A 19,327-nucleotide genomic window follows, 5' to 3' on the forward strand; every position below is an offset into this window, starting at 1 on the left:
GGCTTCGACTGGGATCAAGCCCAGGCCCTTTGGGGTGAGAGGCAATCACGCTTACCACTAAACCACCGGTGCCAGTCGAGTAAAAAATGTATTGACTCCTGTAAAATGATCTTAGTGTGTGGTAACCCAGACAACCAGAATGCACGTATATTCAATGTTGTTTTCTTGATATACAAACATATATACAAACCAACAAATCGTATAGAATGCAAAGAAATGGCTTATATGTACAAAAGTGGAGGCCATATACGTGCAAATTTAAATTTAATTTTAAACGAGTTGATTTAACATCATATATGATTTAATCTGAAATAACAAATTCACTTTGAAAAGTCTTACGATGTAACCCGATTTGATTTGTGATACAGTACGACGGAAAAATGAATCATCGCATATAAGTCGAAAATTTGCATTCTATACGATTAATCTTAAACATAATGCGATGTATGCCATTCTTATATGCGATTTTGACTTAAACTGTAGTAATTTACGATACTGTCTGCACATTGTTATACGACTACTGGTTGTCTGGGAAGCTTCTGAAGACCAGAATCACTTGCAGACCACTCTCCAGCATCGTACCGGCGATAGAAAGCTATTCAAATAGGTCTTCAAATGTAAACAGATGCACTTCAATGTCATCTCTTTCGTGATACTTCCATCCCGTTTGCAGCACTACTCTATCGCATCGCACTACAGCTACTTCTACACCAGTTTGCCATACAGACGGAAGTCACTCGAGAATCATTCGTCTTCATTCATCACCGGGACGCGTGGTTTCTACAAGTACAATGGAAGCCCCTAGTTCCCTCAACGCAGTCGTGCCCTTCCAGCCAGCCCTTGTTTGAGATGGACGATGGGGTCTTCCAAACTCCAATCGAAGGCAAGTACAATCAACCCTGGACGTCAACTCTGCCTGATAATATTTCGGTTTCTAGTGCTGTCGCTACACTATCGGCTCCTGAACAACTGTGTTTGGTCGACGACAACAGCGCTATCCCGACAACACGTAACGATAGCAATGTTCTCGCAGAACAACTTTCTTTTAACGCTAACGAGCCCAAGGATGATATGTTCACCGTTTATTATCAGAACGTTGGTGGTTTAAATTCTTGTTGTGACGATTACTTGACCGCCAGTTCAGATTTCTGTTATGATATTCTTGCACTAACTGAAACTTGGCTCAATCAGAACACTATTTCGAGTCAAGTTCTAGACCGTCAATATGAAGTATTTCGTTGGGATTGTGGTCCGCTCAATAGTAATAATGTTCGAGGTGGTGGTGTCCTCCTAGCTGTTTGTCGAGGCATAAAGGTACACTTAATTGAGGACGATGCATGGACTGCGGTGGAACAATTGTGGTTAGCGATTGAACTCGTAGATCGTACTCTGTAGTTGTGTGTTGTCTACTTTCCTCCTGAGAGAACGCGTGACGAATCATTGATTGAAGCCCACACGAACTCAGTTTCATCCATTGTTGACAGAGCTTCAATAACGGACGAAATTCTAATTATTGGTGATTTCAACTTGCCAGGAATTTGTTGGCAGTCATCTAGCAACGGACTCCTCTACCCCGATGCTGCACACTCGACGTTTCATCGGTGCACGACTAGGATCCTCGACAGCTACAGCACTGCTACACTCCAGCAGATTAATCATGCTGTAAACGAGAACAACAGAAGCCTTGATTTATGTTTTGTTAGCTCCTGTGACAACGCCCTATCGATAACGTTAGCCCAGCGCCGCTGGTGAAGTTCGTACCTCATAATCCACCGTTGCATCTCAATATCGAGAGAAGAAATGTAAAGGAAGACACTGTCAATCCATCTCCTGTCATTTACGATTCCAGGAATGCAGACTATCACAGCATCATTCTTCTTCTTGAGACACTAGACTGGGAGAACATTCTTGACGGAACCAATGTGAACATAGCTGCACAGACATTCTGTCATATTCTTTCATATGCGATCGACCGACATGTTCCCAAGAAGACGGTAGCCGTTGGTCGTACCCCATGGCTCATTCCCGAACTCCGAAGGCTGAAAAGACAAAAGAGAGCCGCCCTAAGAAGATTTTCGAAAAACAAGAGTGTATCGCTGCGTGACCACTACGTGAAGCTGAACATAATCTATAAACGCGTTAGCAAGAGATGTTAAGTTCGATATCAGACGGGCTTACAACGACGACTCAAATCCCACCCACAATCTTTCTGGGATTATGTCAAACAGCAGCGTAACGAGTGTGACCTGCCTTCTTCAATGAAGTGGAATGGGACCGTAGCCTCTGAACTACAAGCCATATGTGAAATGTTTGCCTCGAAGTTTTCTAGGACTTTCTCCAACGAATTGCTATCCGATAGACAGATATCATCAGCATCTAGTAACACACAGCCGTCAGGGCTAGCTATGCCTGAAGTCACTGTCAACAATGATGCGATTATAGCTGGTAGCTGCACGTAAACTAAAAGTGTCAACGTGCTTAGGTCCCAATGGAATTCCTTAGAGATGAAGTAGCCTATGGCTAAAAATCTCTCAAATAAATCAAAAAAAAAACAATGGAATTCCGTCGGTGTTTTTGAAGAACTGAATTGACAGCTTGCTCGGGCCACTTCAAATGATCTTCAGCTTGTCGCTTTCATCCGGAGTGTTTTCGTCCTGCTGGAAACGTGCATACGTGTTCCCTGTACACAAAAACGGCGATACGAAGAATGTTGATAATTATCGCGGAATATCCTCGTTATGCGCTGTTTCCAAACTCTATGAGCTTGTTGTAATGGACCAATTATTCTTTCATTGCAAGCAATTTTCAAGCCCAGACCAGCATGGTTTCATTCCCGGTCGTTCAACCGCGTCAAACCTTTTATGTCTCACTTCTTACGTAACCGAAAGTATGCTTGGACGAACACAAACGGATGTACTATGTTTGGACTTATCCGCATCATTCGATAAGGTCAACCATCAAATTGCTGTAGCGAAGCTTGAAAAGCTTGTAATCCACGGAACTCTTTTGGATTGGTTCCAGTCCTACTTGAACGGTCGTTGCTTGCAAGTAGTCATCGGCGAATCCACTTCAGCTTCATTTCCAATCACGTCAGGGATTCCGTAGGGAAGTCATCTTGGACCACTCATCTTCCTTTTATACTTCAACGATGTCAATTCAGTGCTGGATGGATCAAGACTTTCGTTTACTGATGACTTCAAGCTATATTTCAAGATTCGTTCGGAGGCTGACGCTCAGTTTCTACAACAACAACTTGATGCATTCGCTCATTGGTGCCAGATGAATCGTATGACCGTAAATCGTGCAAAATGCTCAGCTATTACGTTTTCTTGACCGAAAGATCCAAAACTCCACGATTATTCATTTTCTGGAGTACCACTGGTAAGAGTGAACGAAATCAAGGGCTTGGGAATTATCCTCGACTCCCAGTTGACCTTCGTGTGTGACGTGTCGTTCGTAGCGAATAAAGCTTCAAAATCTCTAGGCTTTATCTTCCGGTTAACAAAAGAGTTCACGGACATTTACTGTCTAAAGGCGCTCAACTGTGCATTAAAGGGTGTCCACGATGATGAGTTTTCATCCGATTGGCATCAAATTTTCAGGGATTGAGAAATAACTATTAAACTTCATTTTACCATTTTACTCGTATTTTATTTACAGTCCATACGCAAATGCCCGCACCTTGGTCTTAACCCCGGCCATAAGATTCTGCACAACCTGTGAATCAACCGTTTTTTGCATGTAAACCCATACTTTCTTCAGTTCCTCGACTGTCTTCACTACCTTAGGTCGTTTAAGAAGGTGCTGCTTCATAATCGCCCAGTACTTCTCGATGGGGCGGAGCTCCGGAGTGTTGGGAGGGTTGAACATTTTCGGCACGAAATTGACCTTATTGTCCGCATACCACTTCAGCACGTCCTTGGAGTAGTGGCATGAGGCCAAATCCGGCCAGAAGATTGTTGGGACGTTGTGGGCCTTCAGGAGAGGAAGCAGCCGCTTCTGGAGGCACTCTTTTATGTACACCTGTCCGTTCATCGTGTGCTGGGTCACGAAAGGTGCACTCCGCTTCCCGCACGTGCAGATGGCTTGCCAAACCAGGAATTTCTTCGCAAATTTGGACATCTTCTGAGTGCGGACATGCTCCGGAACGCTGAACTTATCCTTGGCCGTGAAAAACAGGTTGCCGGGGATCTGTTTGAAGTCGGCCTTCACATATGTTTCGTCGTCCATGATGCAGCATTCAACTTTCGTCAGCATGTTGAGGTACAACTTCCTGGCACGGGTTTCTCGTCGCGATTAGGGGCCTTTTGTACCTTGAACGTTCGAAGCCCAGCCTTAGTTTTGGCCTTCTGGACAAAACTTCGGCTTAGGTGCAGCTTCTTAGCCACATCCCTAACGGAGGCGTTCGGATTTCGGTTGAAGGCCCCAACTACGCGGTTTTGATTTTTGGTGTTGTACGGAATACTTTTTCCTTCACTTCTGGGCTTCCGATCGGTGGTCAACCGTTCCTCGAACCGCTTAATCACTCGCGACACCGTGGAATTCGCGATTCCCAACGTTTTAGCGATGGAACAATGCGAGAGATCCTTGTTCTCGTGATGAATGCGCAAGATTTTATCACGCACGAGCTGTTCTTTCGACTCCATTTCCGCGAGTTTTGATCACAGGACTTTAAAACTTGCAGGATGTAAATAATGCACTATGAACTAAATCCACCCAAATTTTCATTAAATTCTACCCAACGGTTAAAAAGTTAGAGCAATTTCATAGTGTGGCAATTTCATCGTGGACACCCTTTAGTTCGGTCGACATTGGAGTACTGTTCGACTGTTTGGAGCCCTCACTACCAAAATTGAATTGAGAGAATAGAATCAGTGCAACGGCGGTTTGTTCGATTCGCACTTCGTCGACTACCATGGCGGGATCCATTTCGTCTCCGAAACTACGAGCACCGATGTCAGCTAATTCGTACAGCTTGAGCTTGCTTGAGCTTGATTGACCGCCCACGGTTGCTACTCTGTTATTGCCAGATCAGCTGTAATTACACAGAGAACCAATAGACGATGCTTGGGACTAGCAATCATCCTCAATGTGTAAAAACTGGTGATCTTAAATTAGGCAATACCAGCGCCGGCCGCGCCCGAACACAGGTCAAGAAAGGAATGGGAAGGATTGTGTTGACATGACACTCGCTTTGATGGAAGCCGAGAACACCTCTGCACTTCCACGAGGAATCACTGGGATGTTGGATAAGAGGGTTGGGTTTGCAGCAGGGTTCGTTTTGGTAAACGATAAGCTGAATTAATGTCCTAACGATCATATAACGCGAAGGAGCTTGGGACTAAACCCACGGTCTTCTGCTCAGTAAGCAAAAACGTTTGCCACTAGGCAGACGAGCACCTTTTTAATCACCGAGTTGCTGTTATTACCATGTAGTCATATTAACAAATAAAACGATTGACGAATCTTGATTGTGGATGGGCCTGAGATTAGACTCATGATGTTCTGCTCAGTAAGCAAAACGGTTGCTCTAAGGCCACCGAGCCCCTCATATCACATAATACCGTTGCTCAAATTTGTGTATCCATTCAAACTCGGAACCAACGACAACAACGAGTTACGCTAAATACACGATACACAAGCGATTTTACTATAAATCTCTTTGATATGTAAGGACCTGGGACCGCGTTTTTCTGCTCAGTAAGCAGGCCACTGTAACCGACGATCTTTCAAATCCGAAAACTAAAAACTACGAAAAAGTACTTAGGCCTTCATTAAGTTCCACTTTCACGCGACGTACAATGTTTCAATTTGCTCTTTACGTATTGTTCAGGCTAGGCCCTTTTCAAAAAAACTGGTTCCAAACGATAACAAAGGCATAAGCAACGATGGATTGTTGAACTTTGCTGGCTCCGGTGGTGTAGTGCACAGCAAAAAAAAATGTAATATCGATCAACGTAATTCAAGCTGATGTATGGAATAATGATGTAATTGTAATTTTGTAATTTATCAGCACACACCCTGGTCGACCACTGTAAACCAATCTGCCGTTCAGCGTTTTCGGTTTTTGTTTCTGGATCTTTAGTTGCCTCTGTGATATACTTACTTGCGGCATACTATTTTGGGAGTGTATATGAGCGTGTACCATGTACGGTAGCTCATCTCTCATCGTGATGGTGGGACATAGTAGACAAATTAGAGAGAAAACAAGGAGGTATTAGTATTAGTTATATGTAAACAAACAAAACAAAAGTTAGATAATGCGGCACTGTAACTACTCCACCGATGTCAGCTAATTCGTACAATTTAAAAAGTCAAAATGAAGACATCGCTATTAGTGATGTAAAAGTAGTGAACATGTTTGAAAATCCACGCTTCACTTATAACCAGTTGATTGTCCTAAAATCCTACAACGAATCAACTTATATGTGCGACCAAGATCTCTATGGAACAATGCGATGCTACGACCTCAACCTCACCGCACCAATTACGGAATGAACAGTGCCATTACTGGGATACAGAGAGTTTTCAACCGGGTTGCCAGTCAATTTGATTTTAACGTTTCGCGTGACTTGCTACGTGCTAGATTTCTTAATGTTTTTAGATAATTCGAAACATATCTGTAGTTTTAATGTATATTAATTTAGTTCACTGGCAACAACTTATCCATCATTGGGGCCAAGAAGCCTGTTGATGAAGAAATAAATAAATAAATCAAAGATTCGTTTCGAAAGATGTACTTTTGAAGTTTGCGATTTCCTCTCGGGTTGTTTCATTTGCTGTACTCTGGATGTGACCATGCTGGTTCTGTTTCAGTAGTAAACCGATCGTCACGTGAGCCCGTTGGTCACCATCTTCCCAAGCAGTACCTCCGTTACATTCGACCGATCAACAGCAAGCTCAGACATTTTCTCTCGAAGTTATGATCCATTGAGTAGAAGGGAATATTGCATTTTGCATTGCATTAAAGGCAGGATTGAAGAGACCTCGGAAAACGACTGAAGCTACTCACATTTAAAAAGTACTGTTCGTACATCATGAGGCCTCAGATAGCCTAGTCAGTATAGGCATGAAATTGCCATTGTGAAGTCGGTGGGTTCAGGGTGGAGATTTTCTCGACTTTGTTGGGCATAGAATTGCATGTATTGGCCTAATAACTGTGGCAGTACATGAACAACTCATAGTTGAGAGTCGGTAAAAGAAGCACAGAAAACCTAGAAAAAGAAGATACCTAATCATCTTTAGGAACATAATTTTTGAATTATTCGAATTTGACGATTGGAAATTGAAGAGAACTCTCAAACACACCACCCTAACGCTTGTTTCCGATAAACATCCAAAATACAATGCCCACTAAAACATTGCAATCGAGGTAGCTCGATGAGCTGGTCCTCGTGCCCTCTCCAACCCACCAGAACACAATCCACCTCCAATCCGCAAACCCATGAGTGCATGAAACTACGGAAAGCCAAACCGCGCTGCAAATTCAGTGACAAAGATCGAACCGTATCGCTCTGTGAAACGTGAATGCGCTCAAGCTTAGGCATTGGTTCCCGTTCTATGCTTACCACCAATCTACATGGCAAAATAAAGAATTATTAATGGAACGGGATGACTCTCCTGCACTGCCGGAGGGCTGCCGTTTGCCTAGGGCGAGCTCGTACCAACCGGCAGCGGCACCAGGCGACTTTTGCTCGTACCCGATCTGTGACGCTGATCCGACAAGTGAGCTTTTATCGAATGTTACTGACCGGAGAATATGGTCGTCCTGTGTGCAACTAACCCAGCATTGTTCCGTCCACCTCCACACCTGCCCACTCGCAGTGTTTTTCCCCTGACCCTGGATGGGCACTCGGTTGGCCGGAGTCGGAGAAATGAAAAATGTTCATTATGTGCCGATAGTGCTTGCGTATCTAATGCTGAAAATGGCATCCCACCTCGATTTGCTTCGGGGCACATCCATAGGACATGCTGAGTGGGAATGCCGTGTCGTATAATAAGGAGGGAGGGCCTTCTCTCGACTGGTAGGAAGTGAGTGTTGTTTGGCGTTGGCATGTGGGATGTTGTTGAAAAGTGGTATTCCTGATTCCGGAGTCGAGCACAGAGCTTAGTGTCTGGATTATGTTTGCCGTATGGCCGGAGGTGAGCGAAAAAGGGGTGATGTATAGATTGGATCCAGTCGGATTAGTTCCGGTACTTAGCCGTGCAATGGACGAGTGGTGATTAATATTTTCATTTCTGCCCACCACAGTCGGTGCCGGTTTTTATCCGATACAGGGGGGAAACACATGAGTCTTGGAAACGTTGCAGGCTTTTCAGTGCCCATTTTGTACACAATCGGATCAGTTATTTAGCTGGGTATGGATGGGGAAATTTAATTTTCTGTTCGCGGAATCTATTTTAGCTGCATGCTTCATTTCGGGAACAGGTGTTTAAGCGTGTTGAGTAGGGTATTGATTTACACTGTGGAAATCTAAATTTTAAGCAGGCCAAGTACCAGGTACTCTGTTAATTACGGTGCCAGAACTGTGTGATGCAGCCGCAATCCAAATAAGTAATCATCGAAAGCCTTTTGTTTTGAATATTACAGGCGTTACCATTTTCGATGTGTAAATAAATCATTTATGGCAATTTCTATAAGATTAGCAGAATGGATGGTATGAATTAATATGCGTTATTTTGAATTGAGCTAATTTTCAGATTTCAAGTACTCTACGTACGTTATAAATAAACGTTTTAAAAGGGAACCAGCTTTTTCGTCGGTCCTAGAATATATGACAGTACGTGATTGGTTTCAGAATCCAACAACTACTCTATCTCCATTCAACCACGAGATTATACAACCGGTCATCCAACAGAAGGATTCCCTATTGAGTGGGGAGAAGAGCCCGCCCTTTTATTCACGAAATGTTGAAGACAGGGCGTTGGAATTTCTACTCACCCCATCCATTTCACTTCAATCGGGTGCAGTCGCTAACTTCGCATTTAGTGATTTATATAATAATAAAATGTTAAAATATTTTGTTTAAATCAGATTCATAGAGTTGAAGTCTCCTTCGCACCAATTTTGTGTTGGGAGTCTTTCAATTCATAGCATACGTCAGTGGTTGGTTCCATCAAGAGTAAGGTTCGAGATTTTGTTCGACCTGGAGAAATGTAACCATCTAATGCTGTAACATTGAAGTTTTAATAAAAGTACTGTAAAGTAACAATTAATGAACTTTTTAAACTTATTTAATAGCGAAGTACTGTGCGTATCAATTTACTTTTAGTCAGCCTTTAGTTGTCGCTCGAAAATATCGCCTTCTATTGCGCGCAACTTGCTCAGCGAGTCCGTTTTTTCAGTACCCGAGTTAGAGCAATGAGATGGAACCTAAACTAAGGTGAAAGTGCAGGAGCAATTATACAAAGCACTCAGAGTAGATAGTACAGCCTTTATTCGTCAGTTTTCCAGAGCGAGTAGACCTTATTGAACCCACCACGCCTCTATTGCCCGGTGACAATCACCACGTGCCTTTTGTTTTGCTGTTCGATGATTTAGTAGTACATAAAGAGTTGGACGATAACTTTTGCTACGATTTCCACTTTTGCGATTTTGACCACTTCAAAACGGCTCTGGTTGTCATGGATTTGGATTCTTTATCGCTAACCGGATCATTGGATGGAATATTATCAGCATTCTATGACAAGCTTTACCCAGTGCTTAACGACTATGTCCCTTGGAAAAGACGATCGTTCAATTCAGTGGTGGAACTCCGAACTACGGTATCTTCTTAACAACCTAAGAAAAGCACGTCACCGTTTCTTCCCTCCGAAGTCTGAGAACGACCGTGATTACCTTTTTGAAGTAGAGTTGCAGTACAAAACAGTTCTATTATCCTCCTATTCAGGATCCAGGACAGCGTGAAACGAAACCCATCTTGCTTCTGGGAGTTCGTGAAGTAACGGAGAGCATTCCATGCAACGTTAGCTTTAATGATGCCCAGGTTAATACAAATGTGGATGCTTCAAACCTTTTTGCCACGCTCTTCGAGAGCGTATTTAGCAAAGTGTCACCTGTACCAAGGTACGACTGTTTTGCTTACAGCCCTTCGCACAGCATCAACCTACCCGTTATTCAGTTTTCCGCAAAAGAAGTAGCAGAAGTCATCGATGACCTTGACATCAAAAAAGGACCTGGGACTGAAGGTATACCATTCCTGTTGCTGAAAAGCTGTTCCAGAGAACTAGCGAACCCAATTGATCGCTAATTCAACCGATCGCTTCACGAAAGAACCTTTCTGAGGGCTCCATGCCATGGAGCACCCCTCCATGCTTATGTACATTGTTCCTATTCACAAGTCTGGCAAATGTTATCAGGTGACAAATAATCGCGGCGTATCCATACTTTTCTGTCTCAGTCAAGTGTTTGAAATACTGGTGTACAACGTTCTATACAACGTGGCGTCATCCCATCATATTTGATGGTCAGCATGGCTTTATGAAGCATCGTTCTACAACAACGAACCTCATGTGTTACGTCACCGCACTGTCCCTCAAAGAAGCAGAGAGGCGTCAAGTTGACGCGGTGTATGTTAACTTTGCAAAAGCCTTCGACACTGTACCGCACATTCTACACGGCGAATGAGAACGACCCAAATTTGAGTTTAGCTTACTCATAAATTTGCCTCATGTTTCTCCAGGTTTGTCCAGGAAAAACATCCCGAATATGAGAAAAGTAAAGATTGGATTCATTCAGTCTATTGGTACTACTCCTTGACTGAGTAAAATTTTCGTCAATTTTCCTCATTTTCCAGCAGATTTTTGAGGTTTTCCACAGGAAAACATGAGGCAAATTTACTCTAATTTGGGTTGTTCTCATTCACCGTGTAGTTGTAGAGAAACTGAAGTACACAGGTTTTCCAGTTTGCATTACAGAGTGGATATATTTGTACTTGTGCGATCGTACCGCATATGTGCGACTCGGTGCGATCCCGCACTATCAACATCACATATGGTGTACCCCAAGAAAGCGTTCTGGGACCACTCGATATTTTCCTCGTTCAAGCTTTCATTTGCTGATGATCTAAAAATCTATCGTGTCATAGTTTCTTTTCTGGAATGTCCTGCTCACAAGAAGATATTGGAACGTGTGTCGTCAATCTGTGAACTCGGAGTTACCATCGCCTCTAAATCAAATAACCTGCTTAGCCACCGAGAAGCTCAACCACATCCTCGCTTACCTACTTACTTACGTACGCATCGTACCCGGCCATCTCCCTTCCACGCCTGCAGACGCCGCATGTGTGGAAATCGGAATCCTCCCTTTTCGCTATCGATCTGCTGCAGCCATTGCTACGAAAGCCGCTGCCCTCGCTGCTAAGACATGCGGGAACGAAAGGATCTTTCTCCTCAACGAGGGGAACAGAGCCCTCCGCACTGCAGCCAACGGTGACCTCCCCCGATGGTCAGGGTCCACTGGCATGGAAAGAAGAACGTCGTCAAAATAGATAAGCGAATTAAGAGTGGATTCCAAGCCGGAGATAACTCTGTAGCTTTGAGACGGTCGGTTTATCCGGGGCACGTTCATCGCTTTACGGACGGATCGTGGTCGCGGGCTGGAGTTGGACTCGGAGTGGCAGGACTAAACACTGCAACGAGCCTACCGGAGGAGTGTTCCGTCTTTTCCGATGATGCCGCAGCTATTTTAGACGCAGCCATCACTCCGGCAGATCAACCGATCCTCGTGTTAACTGACTCACACAGCGTAATCCAAGCGCTGGAAGCCGAAGCCCCGAGCTACCCCTGGATACAAGCCATTACACGGTAAGCCCCACCTTCAACCGTCGTTACGTGGATCTGCGGTGTTCCCGGAAACGAGACTGTGGACAGACTGGCATCCCGTCCTCGCTACACCAGGAACGTAATCCTCCTAGACGTCAGGCGTTGGATTGCGAATACTATAATGGAAGCCTAGCAGCAGGTCCATTTGCGGACCACTTTCCTGAGGAAGAGCAAGAAAACCGTACGCCTCTGGCTGGACAGCCAAAAGTACAAGGACCAGTGGATCATCTCAAGACTCCGGACCGGCCATGCGAGGATTTCCTGTAATTTCAGTGGGCCACCTTTCCGCAAGGTTTGTTCAATTTGCAGCATCCCCGCCTCGGTGGAATACGTGCTGTGTGTCTGCCCGGAGTTCCTGAAGCTACGCGAACAACAGGGACTCGCGGAGAACGTCAGGAATCTGCTTGGTTACGACCCCTCGACGTTGGCTGTGGTGATCGCCTTTCTGAAAGACGCCCACTTGTATAATCAAATCCAGCCCCCCCGTCGGTGGCTGCACTGATCGTGTTTTCCTCGCCTTTCTATTTTTTTCTGCCATCGGGGTTTCTCCACCGGACGGGGCACTGTCTCCTACGGTGGAGCTCTGCCTTATTCGCGCACCCAGTCCTCACCACAGCCGCGATGTAGTCCTGACTTTACATTCAGTTCTTAAAATGTTGTCTGTCACATTCGTTGGGTAATCAGAGCCAGTAATACGTGACGTAATAGTACGCGTGACGGTAATATCAAATTGAAACCTATTTTTTGAGGCAGGATCTAGCCTGACCATCTGCTATAGAACGTGATGAACTAGCCTACGGCTAAACATCACGGTAATAAAAAAAATCGCCTCGAAGCTCATATTCAACGAACACGTGAGCATTACGACTGCTAAAGTTCTTTCTGATTCATCCGTCGCCACGCTTCTGACATCCGACATCTACGCTCTACTGTTCGTTGATTCGTTGAATTCTGAAGTAGGTTCCCTTATTATGTAGCTCACGTGCTAACGATAGAACGGGTGCAGAAAAGGTTCTTACGTTTTGCGCTGAGACAACTTCCCTGGAACGATTCGACCAATCTACCAAGCAACCCTTTTGATTCGCGTCTTTGCTTATTCAATGCTATCTTTGACGAATTTGATTTTAACTTGATTAAAAACGATTTAGAAATAGGATAAGTAGTAACAACCGGTTGAAACTAATACCATCAGACATCTCATCATCATTCGCTGCCAGACTGTTGAGCAGTTCAGCCATGGGTAAGAAATCGCGCGGTAACGCAAGTGCCGGTTTACCGGGAAAACAGCCTCTCCCAGGAGACGGCGCGACCACCGAGCCTGCCCAGAAGAAGCAGAAGAAAACCCCATTGCCCGTCCCGACGGGCGTTGCGGACCCGCAGCCGGGGCCTCCCGGAACTAAACGACCCAGAACTGAAGACGGCAGCAAAAAAGCTGCTGAGCAACAATCCGTTCTCCGCCCTGCAGAACGGAGCCCAGCCGCAGTCGGACCCTGAGACGGTGCCGAAAAAAGTGAAGTTGCCACCCTTCTATGTGAAGGGCTTCCCTCCCGGGCTATGAGAGCAGCTGGATTACTACATTAAGGAGGGCCTTCGTTGCACCATTCAACGGTGCACGGAAGGCTACAAACTGATGGTCTCGGCCGAAAATCACTACTACGCAGTCCAGGCCCTTTTGGACAGGATGAAGCTGGAGTACTTCTCCCACGACGTCGAGGACACATGGACACCACCACCTTAATGGACGAGATTAAGGCGAACGGCCTCAAGCCGGTCGAAATCCACAAGATGACCCGCAGCAAGGCCATCAAGTATCGTGACCAGTTCTACCTGGTCCATCTGCAGAAGAACTCCACAACCGTGAAGGATTCCAGACGACACGCACACTGTTCCACATCGTAGTGAAGTGGGAGCGGTATAAGCCGACCCACCGTGGCGTCACTCAGTCCTCGAACTGCCTATTGTTCGGGCACGGCACCAGGAACTGCCGCATGGCCAGCCGCTGCATCAAATGCGGCAAAAACCACAAGATCGACGACTGCGACAGCATCGAGGAAGCCGCTCCCACATGCGCCAACTGCGGTGCCGCCCACAAGGCCACGAGTAAGGCCTGTCCGAAGCGGGCCGAATACGCCGAGATCCGGAAGAAGGCCTCGTCCGACAACCAGCCCGGTCGCAAGAAGGTTCCGGAAAACAACGTGCAGAACTTTCCTCCGTTATCACCGGTCCAACCATGGCCATTCCAGTGTTGGCGCCGCTCCCGCTCAACCAACAGTTGGCTGCTGCCCAGTCGACTGCCGCTGCAGTACCCGGTCAAGCCTCCGGCCCATCGACGGATCCCCCTGCTCCGGGATTGGCTGGTACAACCGGCGAAGCATCCGACGATTCTCCGCTGTCAACGGATGGCTCAGGCCATCATCATCAAGCGCACCTGCGCTACAAGAACACAACAGCTCCAAGCTATCATCTGCTTCGTCGCTAATTATGGACCGTGAAGCCATAAGGATCGCCAACTAGAACGCTCGCTCCGTAGGGGCGAAAAACATTGAGCTTGCAGACTTCCTCCGCAAGCACGACATCGACGTGGGCCTTCTCACCGAGACCCACCTCAAGACCGGTGACAGCTTCTGGCTGCCCGACCACAGCATTGTCCAGCTTGATCGCACCAGCTCCAGGGGGGGGGGGGGGCGGTGTCGCGGTCATCATCAAGAAAGGCATCAAGTACTGCACCCTACCCCACTACCGCACTTCCATCATCGAGGCCGTCGGCGTTGAGGTGGAAACATCGACCGGAAACGTCCGATTCATCGCCGCCTACTGCCCCGGCAATGTACCGTTAGCAATGGTACAGCACAGCAGTTCAAAAACAACCTTGCCATCATAACCCACACCAATGCCCGCTTCGTAATCGGAGGGGACCTGAACGCCCGGCACGAGGCCTGGCGAAACTACCAGCAGAACCAGAACGGCCGCCTATTATTCGACCATTCCCAGCATGGTCTCTATTCCGTCTGGTTTCCGGACGAACCAACCTTCACATCACCGGCGGGCAACCCATCGACGCTGGACCAACCAACGACCTGAGTTCGGACCACCAACCGGTGCTGACCGAGCTGGGCTGCAACGTGGCCCCTGCACCGTGCCTGCGGAAGGACTACCATCGAGTCAACTGGGTCCAGTTTCGGCGCGTGGTCGACCGCCTCATCGTCGACAACCCACCACTCGACACAGTGGAGGACATCGACCAGGCCCTGGAGGGTCTCCATCAAGCCATATCCGTGGCTGACGAAGAGTGCGTTCGACGAGTTCCTGTGAGGGGTAAGTTTCAAGCAATTGATTCCCACACCAAACTCTTGATTCGGCTCAGAAATGTTCGTAGACGCCAGTTCCAGCGGACTGGGGATCTGCAGCGTAAATACGAAATGGTCGATCTGAATCGGCAGATCGGTTCCAGAATGGTCTCAATCCGGAACGAGAGTTTCGGGCGGCTCGTTCAGAACCTGGACGACCGTTCCAGACCATTCTGCAAGGTTGCCAAGGTGCTGAAGTCTCACCCCAAGCCCATTCCACCACTTAGAGTCAATGACGAACGGCTTATCACCAACGAAGAGAAAGCCAATGCGATTGGGAAGCACATTGCCCAGTCGCATTTGCTTGGCTCCAAAATCCCAAGTCCACTCGAGAACCAGGTTGCGCAGTGCGTCCAGACGTTAGATGCCTCCCCTTGTGCCGTCCCTCCATAAGAACGGATTACAGAGGAACAAATTTGCTCAGCGCTGAAACACAGTAAGAACATGAAGGCTCCCGGGTTTGACGGAATATTCAACCTAGAGATGAAAAATCTCAGCGCGAGGGTGCACTCGCTGCTGGCTGCCATCCTCAACAGGTGCCTGGAGCTGCACTACTTTCCAAGCATCTGGAAGGTGGCAAAAATCATCCCGATCCGCAAACCTGGGAAAGACCCTTCACTACCGTCAAGCTACAGACCGATTAGCCTGCTCTCAGCGCTGAGCAAGCTGTTCGAAAAATTGATCCTCAGCCGACTAAACAAGTTTGTGGAGGAACATGACAATCTTCTTCCGGAACAGTTCGGGTTCCGCAAGGGGCATTCCACCAATCATCAGCTAGTGCGGGTAATGAATAACATCCGAAGTAACAAAGCTGTATCCAAGTCCACAGTCATGGCTTTGTTAGACGTCGAAAAGGCGTTTGACAATGTCTCTTACGGTGGAGCTCTACCTTGTTCGCGCATCCATTCCTCACCACAGTCCCGTTGTAACTCCCACTTTACATTAAGTTTTTTAAAATGTTGTCTGTCCCTTTTGGTGGGTAATCAGAGCCAGTTGTACGTTATGTAACGATAGACTGAAACGCTTTCTTTCGAGGCAGGCCCTAAGCCTGACCCTCGATTATCAAATGTGATGAACTAGCCTACGGCTAAAAATCACAAAAATAAAGAAAAAAAAAAAAAAAAAAAAAAAAGACGGACTTATATACAAGCTTTGTAATTCTAACTTTACACCATACCTTGTGAAAATCACCCGTAACTACCTCCAGCAAAGGTCGTTCAGGGTGTCGTTGAATAGTTCCCTTTCGGGACAATTTCCGATCCCAGCAGGTGTTCCGCAAGGGAGTCTGCTGGGACCACTGCTTTACAGCATCTACACGTCGGACATCCCTCCTCTAGGAGACGGTTGCGTGTTCTTTCTGTTCGCAGATGACACCGCGATAGCCGTCAAGGGTAGGATGCCTCGTGAAATTACGAACAAGCTCCAACGATGCCTTGACACCTTTACTGATTATGCCACCACGTGGAAAATCAAAATCAATGCCTCGAAAACCCAAGCGATCATGTTCCTTCACAGACAATCACCAAAACTTAAACCGTCTCCCTCCTGTACCGTAATAATGGATGGTACAAGGTTCGAGTGGTCCACTGATGTTACTTATCTCGGGATGTTGTTCGATGAGAAGCTCCTGTTCCGCTCGCACATAGAGAAAACCCTAGTTAAGTGCTCCGCCTTGGTTAGGTGTTTGTATCCGCTCATTTGCCACAGATCCCGCCTCTCAAGGCAAAACAAACTGGCTGTCTACAAACAGATCATAGCCCCCGCGATCTTCTATGCCGCCCCGGTGTGGGAATCGTGCGCTCAGACTCACAGGAACAAAATCCAGGTTGCACAGAATAGAGTGTTGAGGATGATCCTAGATCGTCCATTCGACACAAGAATAGCAGACCTCCATCAAGAGGCAGAAATCAGCGGCGCCGGTGGTGTAGTGGTAAGCGTGATTACCTCTCACCCCAGCAGGCCTGGGTTCAATCCCAGTCGGCGCCGCCGGGATGTTCTGAGGCATAACATCTCTGATCACGCCTTCCTTCGGATGGGAAGTAAAGCCGTTGGTCCCCGGTTCATGATTTGATGGGTCGATAGGTAGGGTCCAGGTGTGGGAGCTGCCTTCCTGGCGTCGGTAGCATTGGTGCTCAGCACGGAAAACAAGATCGACGGAAAACAAACCAAAGGAAAAAAAAAAAAAAAGAGGCAGAAATTGCCAAAGTAGATTCCAAAATTGAGTATATAACAACCAAATTTATCCAAAAATGCAATCTTTCTGAACATGCTTTAATAAGAAATTTGTACATAGTAGGTTAAGTGTATATAGTAGAGTAGGTTAGTTTTAAGCTGTAAATAGTAGTATTAAGTAGTTTCTCTTCAAATTCTAAAAACAAAACGAACCAATCCCACCAAGGTGGTCGACCGTGTACTAAGTCTAGGACTAATTCTGTAAAACAAATTTTGAACTTTGCCCATACCTAAAGATGAAGAAAGCAATTAAATCACTTAGACAAATGTATATGGTAATCATCCAAGTTGAACTGAAATAAAGATCATTTAAACTAAACTAACTAAACTAAGAAACTAATACCATTAACCGACATACAAAGCAGTACCGTTGTACTCCTTTAATCGAGTATCTACCTTAAAAGGTACAATTTGAGGTACTAGCTTAAAGAAGTACAACGGTAGTACAACAGTGTACTTTGTTTGTCTGTACAGATCTAATGATTTAAAATTGGCTCACTACTTGACTAGCCTATTAGTCCCAAGCAAATCGATTAACGTACCCCATTCTAGTCAAAATTTTAGTGTAGTATGTTTGTTTTGATTCGCTATGAAAGTTTGACAGATAAAATGAGGGGTTCCTGGATTTTCCTCTGTTTCGAAGGGTGCATCGGTTGGCTTTGGACCGAAGATAGCACCAGAGCTGAGCCAAACATTTGAACACGTATCTTCGGGATCTTCTGGTCTTAGAGTTATCTCAAAGGTAGTAATCTCTAGTTTATAATTAGAAAAGTTCAGTCTGTACGACTAGTCGAAGACGGTGATATATAAATAAACATTGCTGCATTACAAACCGGTGAAAGTGAGAGTTGATGACGATGCACAACACAAAGTTCAAAATGTTGATCAAAAGTTTTTGTTCTACGATTTTTAATCAGTTGTTAAGCATCCATTGATTTGAACATTTCAAATGTTTGCATTTTTTAAATTTTCGGACCAGGACGTTTTGGGATATTTGGGTTCTGAACATATTTTTTTGAAGTTTTACTAAAACAAAAACCAAAAATAGTTTTTGTTTGTTTAACCGAGAAAGAGATAATTTTTCAACTTTTTCCCTGACGTTATTTCGAACAGAAATGCCGTTTTTCGAAAATTTCAAAGCCAAACTTTAGCAAAAATGCAAATCATTTCCCAAAACAAACAATTATGCAAAGTTTCATAGAAATCGGAGAAGGTCGAATCAAAAATTCAATTTATTTTTGTTATTTTGCCTGGAACTGTAAATTACTGAGTCCTGCTCCTGGTCATCAAATTCACATGCATCAACTCCTCACAAAGAGCGATTATCCGCCCACATAAGGGTCTTTATCAGTGTGTGTGTGTGCATCACCGTTGCATGCTCGACATCAAAATCACCTAGCTTGTGGTACCGATCGATGGCAAACTTTACTCCCAGCATCTGCACCTGCATATCTCCTGCAAGCTAAAATCGGTGAAGCAAAACTTTTATCTTCCTTCCTTCCTTCCTTACATTCCGAATGCTCTGAGGTGGTGAATGGAGGAACTCTTCAAAGAGTCACAACTCTCGCATCCAGTCTCTGACTGACTGATGTTGTGAGGTAGGTTAGACGCCTACTTCGTCATCATCAGAGATAGAAGAAGCAACCAGCACAGAGTTGATCTTTTCATTAAACTGAACGTTGAGCTCCCATTTGGGGTGGGTGGTAGTTGACGACTTGAAGAAGGGTCTTGGAGGTGGGGAGTGAGCAAAAGTTTGACCGTGTAGTAAAGTTCTAGCAACCGACCTTCCCCTCAGCCTTGGTCTCGGCCGGCGCACATGCTGCTTCAGGGAAGGAATTTTGACAAAATGTGTGTGCATAATTTATGGTTTTCCGGAGAAAGTTCCTCGTCAGCTGGATCCGAGCCAGAAAGGAAGGATGCAACTT

General features: G+C 45.7%; 1 protein-coding gene across 1 annotated transcript in view; it reads left to right on the top strand.

Annotated features, from left to right (window-relative positions):
• LOC135711357 (hemicentin-2-like) overlaps nt 1-19,327 on the top strand; it is a 123,953-nt gene that overhangs the window by 78,382 nt on the left and 26,244 nt on the right. The gene's annotated exons all lie outside the window — the stretch shown is intronic.

The sequence above is a fragment of the Ochlerotatus camptorhynchus genome, unplaced genomic scaffold, assembly GCF_037179485.1.
Source record: "Ochlerotatus camptorhynchus isolate MF236.1 unplaced genomic scaffold, CSIRO-AGI_Acam_v1.1 ptg000432l, whole genome shotgun sequence".
Classification (NCBI taxonomy): Eukaryota; Metazoa; Arthropoda; class Insecta; order Diptera; family Culicidae; genus Ochlerotatus; species Ochlerotatus camptorhynchus.